General features: G+C 45.5%; 1 protein-coding gene across 1 annotated transcript in view; it reads left to right on the top strand.

Annotated features, from left to right (window-relative positions):
* The first annotated feature begins 6,118 nt into the window (after nt 1-6,118).
* G3BP1 (G3BP stress granule assembly factor 1) overlaps nt 6,119-6,288 on the top strand; it is a 37,314-nt gene continuing 37,144 nt past the window's right edge. Inside the window, exon 1 of the mRNA XM_004697098.2 lies at nt 6,119-6,202. The gene's annotated coding sequence lies outside the window, so the exon portion shown is untranslated. The remainder of the gene's footprint in view (nt 6,203-6,288) is intronic.

Raw genomic sequence — 6,288 nt, 5'->3', positions numbered from 1 at the left:
GGGTGAGAGCATGGATGGGAGAATCCTAGCTTCTGGCTTCCTGTGTGAACTTGGACAAGATGCTTAGCCTCTCTGAACTGTTTGTGTACTTAAGAAAGAGTAAATGTTTGTTGAGAAGCTTATATGAAATTGTACAGGTAGAGATAATGCACAGTACTTCACAGAGTCTGAGAAGGAATGCTGATAGGAATATACTCATATTTCTAAGGCAGTACACCGTCTGTTTTGATCTTTGTATCACAAGAAGGTGGAAGAAAGAGAGGTTATCAGTCTGGAAGTGTGTGTGTGTGTAGATTAAAACTTTACTGCTTCATTTTCAAAACCCCTCACATAGGGTCACCATAAGTTGGGATGGACTTGATGGTGACAGTTTTGGTTGTTATTTACCCATGGGGGTTAATGTTGCATTCCCATCTGCTTATTTTAGAGATCAAAGTTTTCATATCTGCAGTTTCTCATATCAGAATTAAGATCTTCTGTGTCAAGCATCTTATTTAAAATAAAACACACACATAATTAGAAAGAGTCATTCAGCACCAGAAGGTACAGAATGAAAACTAAACCTCTCCTACCCTGTCCCAAGTTCACTTCCCATTAGCAATCATTAACTGTATCTTGTGAGTCCTTCCAGACAAAACCCGTGCCTACACAGCAAAACCACACAGGAATCAGTGTGTTGATGACTGCCACCACTCGTGACTGTTGCGTTGACTCTGCAGCACAGTGACCCATGTGTGTCCAATACAACTGTGTTTTCAAGGCTTTTTTTGGGGGGGCGGGGAGTCAGTACCTAACAATAAGGTCTTTGATCACAGGTCAAGTTTAACTGTTAAAGATACACCTATTAAAAACAAACAACAAAAAACAACCCTCACTGCCATGGAGTTGATTCTGGGATTCAGTGTCCCTATAGGTCAGGGTAGAATTGCCTCTCTAGGTTTCCAAGACTGGAAATGTTTAACAGAGTAAAAAGCCTTATCTTTAGTTCATGGAGTGGTTGGTGGTTTCAAACTGCTGACCTTGCTGTTAGTAACCCACCGTGCATCCGCACACTATCTTCTGTTAAAGATACACAGATATGTCAGATTGCTCTTTACAAATGAGGAGCTAAACTTGAGAGACATTGTTCTGGGTGAGAGGGCTCATTCCTACCTGTCTTATCTCACTGTATGTTCTGGGGTCTTGCACATGTCTCTTTTGCCCTGATTCTCAGTAGTCTGGGGAGAGTTGACAGAGAGGAACAGAGCGGACTGGAGGGTCAGCACCATGTGCTTAGCAGTGCAGCTGACGCCCAAAAGGAGATGCGACTCTTCCCTGGATGACGGATACAGGTCTGCAGAGTTCTCTTGAGTTACTGACCTTTTGGCTGGGCACTTCGTTCTGAGGGCCTCCCAGCCTGTGATAATGTCAACTGGGTCCTCGGGTGGGGTGGGGGGAGGACAAAGCCCCTCCTACCTCTAATTCCTGCTCTGCTCTACCAGAACTTCTTAATTTTAAGCTTTTCTATTTGATATCTTTTGCAACACGGACAAGCACTGCCAGAAACACCCCGACGTCTAAACTCGCCAGGGCAGTTTTACCCTGTCTTATAGGGTCGCTATGAGTCGGCATTGGCATCGATTCCAAGGTAGTGAGTTCGTTTTTGGTTGAGGATTCGGGAGTCCATGGCAAAATCCATGACTCTGAAGGCCGTTTTGGTCATTGGTCATTCAGAAACCTGTTAATGTTGCCAATTTTTGGTGACCCCATAAGCAGTTACTCAACCTCATATGGGGTTTGGGCTCCAGACCCTTCATTGTTAGTATGTGAACCGCCGAACATTCCTAAGTGCCCAGCACTCTGGGTCTCGAAGGTCGATCTGGATGGGGAAGCTACGAGAGGAGGCCGACAATTTCCTTTGTGAAGACAGCCACAGCCATCTGAGAGGCTTTGTTGCCTGCGTCCATCCTCCCTCCAGCCAGACAATCCTTCCTTCCATCAAACCCTCCTGCTTTCCCTCCCACTGCACAACACAGCATGTGAACATGGTCACAATGTAAAAGTTTCAAATACAGTATCCGCATCCCTCCCACTGACTGGATCATCCTGACTGAGTTTGCTTTACACTCAGAATTCCCTACCCATTTACAGACACAGTTTCACGTTCCAAGTGAGAGGCATGCTTTTGTCTGGAACGTGAAGAGGGCAGCATTATACAGTGAACACTCGCCACTTCGCGCTTCGACTTCCGCGGCTTCACTCTATCGCGGTTTTTGCGTAACAGCGCATGCTCTGTCATTACTGCCACTGATTGGCTCATACTGTACACGCTTCTGTCTGCATCGCTACCTATCGGAGCTACGTATCAGATGCATTTTTGCTTTTGTACAGTGTACTGTAATTGTTTGCGATTTTTAAGAAATTTTATCTAAGCCCTATGATGGCTACTAAATGAGCTGCTTCTTCTAAGCCTTCTGACAATAAAAATAAGCGCCAGAGGAAGATGCTCACCATCCAGGAAAAGGTAAAACTTTTGGATATGATCAAAGATGGCAAGAAAATCGTGGAGGTTGCATGCCATTGATTACAGTATTTGTAAGAACTATGTATAATAATACTGTATGTGAAATATGTAATACTGTAAACTAGATGCCATAAATAATATAATAAATAATAAATGATCATTGTAACGTCCAAAATGTTTTACTGTATTTTCCCTTTTTTGTTTAATAAATTGGGTAATACGAGTGTAATGGTGACTAAAAGGTGTTTTTTCATGTCCTCTATGCTCTAACTACGAAAATATTTGATTTACAAATAAGGAATCCTACTTTGCGGAATTTCATTTATCACGGTAGGGTCTAGAACCGATTAACCGCGATAAACGAGGGTTCACTGTATGTCTGACTGAGCATCTTGAATTTTAAAAAATTGATGATTGGACATTAGTTCATATCGGTGCTACCTCCTCCTTTTTCTTAAGTTTTATTGGCACATAATCCACATCACACAATTCAAGAGTTCAATCATTAAAAGAGTTGTGTAATCTATTTTTAAAAATTATTTTATTGGGGGCTCGTACAACTCATCACAATCTATCCATCCATGTATCAAGCACATTCGTACATTTGTTGCCCTCATCATTCTCAAAACATTTGCTTTCGGCTTGAGCCCTTGGTGTCAGCTTTCATTTTCCCCTCCTCCCCTCATGAACCCTTGATAATTTATACATTATTATTTTTTCATGTCTTACACTGACCGATGTCTCCCTTTACCCACTTTTCTGTTGTCCATCCCCCTGGGAGGGGGTCATATGTAGATCATTGTGATCCGTTCCCCCTTTCACCCCCTACCTTCCTCTTACCCTCCTGGTATGACTACTCTCAATATTGGTCCTAAGGGGGTTTATCTGTCCTGGATTCCTTGTTTCTAGCTCTCATCTGTACCCATGTACATGCTCTGGTCTAGCCAGATTTGTAAGGTAGAATTGGGGTATGATAGTGGGGGTGGGGAAGGAAATATTAAAGAACCAGAGGAAAGCTGTATGTTTCATCGGTGCTATACTGCACCCTGACTTAAAAATTTTTTTATGACAGCATAGTATTTTGTATTACAGGCAGGCCACCATTCAACTGTTTGCCAATGAATGAGTATTTTTGACGAAAGATGTGGCTGTCCACTCCAGTAAAGATTTATGATCTCTGATGTATGCTGAGTCACTGCATCAGAATTTATTCAGTGGCAATGGGTTTCTTGGTTTTAATTTTAAATATTCTAATAATGGTGCCATGAACAACCTGATACAGGCCTTTCCGTAAATAAATGATATTTTTATTTAGGGGACCTATACAAATAGATACTGCCCAATTGCCTTATAAAATAGCCTTTATCATTTAATTCTCCTTCTAAATGTGATGACGAATAGATTAGCAATTCCCCACATCAGAGGCTCCCTGGGTTAAATGACCAATCTTGTACATTTTGGTCAATCTGCTCTCAGGAGAGACATCTTTGTAAAATGCAAATCTCTTTGTGCGCCCGTGTTAAAACTCCTCGGGAATTTCCTTCCTCCTTCACAATAAATCTCAAAGTCCTTAGCTTGCCTCACATGACGTTTTGTTGTTGTTGCTTTTCTCCTGTAGGCTGTGTTTCCACCTGTCATCTCACACGTCTGTTAACACCTGTTCTGGGACCAAGGTCCCAGTCGCAGCACCCCTCTGATGAATGGGTGACTGCCAACACTGTCCTGGTCATTTCTGAGACCCTGCCCTGGTACTCCATCTTTGCTGAATGAAAGAGACTGGTGCGTTGGGGAACCAGTGGGAAATTCCTCATTACTCCTGGGCCTGCCCTAGACCCCAGGTTTAGAGAACATATCCCAGCAGTGGAGTTGAGCTGGATTTGGCTTGGGCAGTGCTTCCCGCCAGGGCTAGGCCAGCCTGCTCTCCCTCTTCCCACCCAGAGAGGCTCAGAATTCCCCAACAGGACCCCTCCCCAGCAGGTTACATAACTGGAATGAGAATGGGTTAAGTCACATCATTGGAACCAAAGTTCCAATATAAAATGTTTATGCTGACCAGCAGAGGGCACAACAAAATATCTTAAGAGATGTCCACAGAACAGGCTGGAGGGCCACTTAGTCCCTCGTGTTTGGGGAAATTTTTGGAATGTACAAACTGGAGTGGGAGAAATTATTCCCTGAAGACAAAAAAGACCAGAGAAAAATAAAGTCTTTCAATGCCCATACACTGTACACGCAGCAATAACAAGGGATAACAATGGTGGTGATGCGCACAGTGCTGCATGAGGTCCCAAACTTGACGGGTGAATTTACAAGCTACTGTTTCTCTGCTACACATCAAGAGGGAAAATCTGATTAAAATACCCAGGAGCCGACCACTGGGTCAGCCAACAGCAGGGCAGACTGAGCCCCTCAAGGTTTTCAAGGCTGTGGTCATTAGAAGCCGGCTACATCTTTCTCCCAGAGTGGATGGTGGGAGCGTGGTTGGTGGGTTCGAACCCCCAACTTCTAGATAAATGGCCAACCCCTAACGACTGTGCCACCAGAGTACCTGCCAAGAAGCAATGGGGTGGGAAACGTAGCTTCTGAAACCCAACACTTTTTATTTAAGATCATTTTATTGGGGTCTCTTACAACTCTTATGACAATCCATACATCAGTTGAATCAGGCGTATTTGTACATTATGTTGCCATTCTTTTCTAGACAACTACTTTCTATTTAGTCCTTGGTATCAGCTCCTCTTCCCCCCGCCCCCAACACTTTTTAAAAATATGTGATCGCTTTATATTTTCTTACACACACAAGAGGAATTGTTTTCTTCGTTTTCCTTGTGGTCAACAGCAGTGCAACATGAAGGTTAAGAGTCAGCAAGTGCCCTTAAGCTGTTGCATGAAATAAAGTAAATAAAAGATTCTTTTAAAAACCCACCCAAACAATTTTAACGGGCAACTTTACCACTTGGTTCCCCTCGCACCAGCCTGTGCGGAAAGGGCGGGAAAGAGGACTCTGCGGCCGGTCCAAACAAGTAAAAGAAAGAAAGGAAAGAACAGAGGACAGAGCCAGGAAACTCATCAACGCCCCAGAGGGCACGGCAGCCCTGGGGCTCGGTCTCCTAGGAGCCGTCCAACCTCTGCGTCAATCAGCCCTGTCCGGCTTCGCGATTGGTCAGGGTCTTCCTTGGCCTCTAGAGCCCACCTCCCGGTTGCTTGGGGTTTACTTCCCCAAAGTACAAGGGTCCCACCTTGTGGAGCAACCGCTCCTGCCTGGAAAACAGGTCTCCGCCCAGGGGGAAGACATTTTAGCGAATGAGAATAGCTCGCTAGGTTTATTGGCTAGGATAGGTATCGGTCACCCAATATCCCATCCACTTTTCCACTGTACCTTTAAGGTATTGGTTTCTCGGGGTGTCAATCTGACACTAGGGAACCGCGATCTTTACCGTTTCATACGTCCGATTCCAAGCCAATCAAGAGCCCCGCCTTCGCCCTGAGCCGGTACCCAATGGCGGCTCGAAGAGCCCAGAGAGCGCGTCCAGGATTGGCCGTCCGCTCGCCCGGCTTGGCCGCAGCAGGCTAGGCTGAGTGGTGGCTATATAGACCGGCGGCGGAGCACGCGTGTGTGCGGACGCAGTTGCGTTAGGGTTTTCTGCCATCGGCCCTGCTGTGGAGCGAAGCTTGTTCCTCTCCCGCTCAGCCGCGCAGGTATACCGGGGCGTGGGCGTGGGCGGGCCGCCGGAGCCCCGCAGGTGCTAGCCCAGGGAAGTCCGAGCGGCGGCCGCGCGGGGCGC

The sequence above is a fragment of the Echinops telfairi genome, unplaced genomic scaffold (assembly GCF_000313985.2).
Source record: "Echinops telfairi isolate 266 unplaced genomic scaffold, ASM31398v2 ScPeMD7_7469;HRSCAF=8507_0, whole genome shotgun sequence".
NCBI lineage: Eukaryota > Metazoa > Chordata > Mammalia > Afrosoricida > Tenrecidae > Echinops > Echinops telfairi.
The sequence above is the reverse complement of the archived record's forward strand: the minus strand, read 5'-3'. Positions and strand labels throughout refer to the sequence as shown.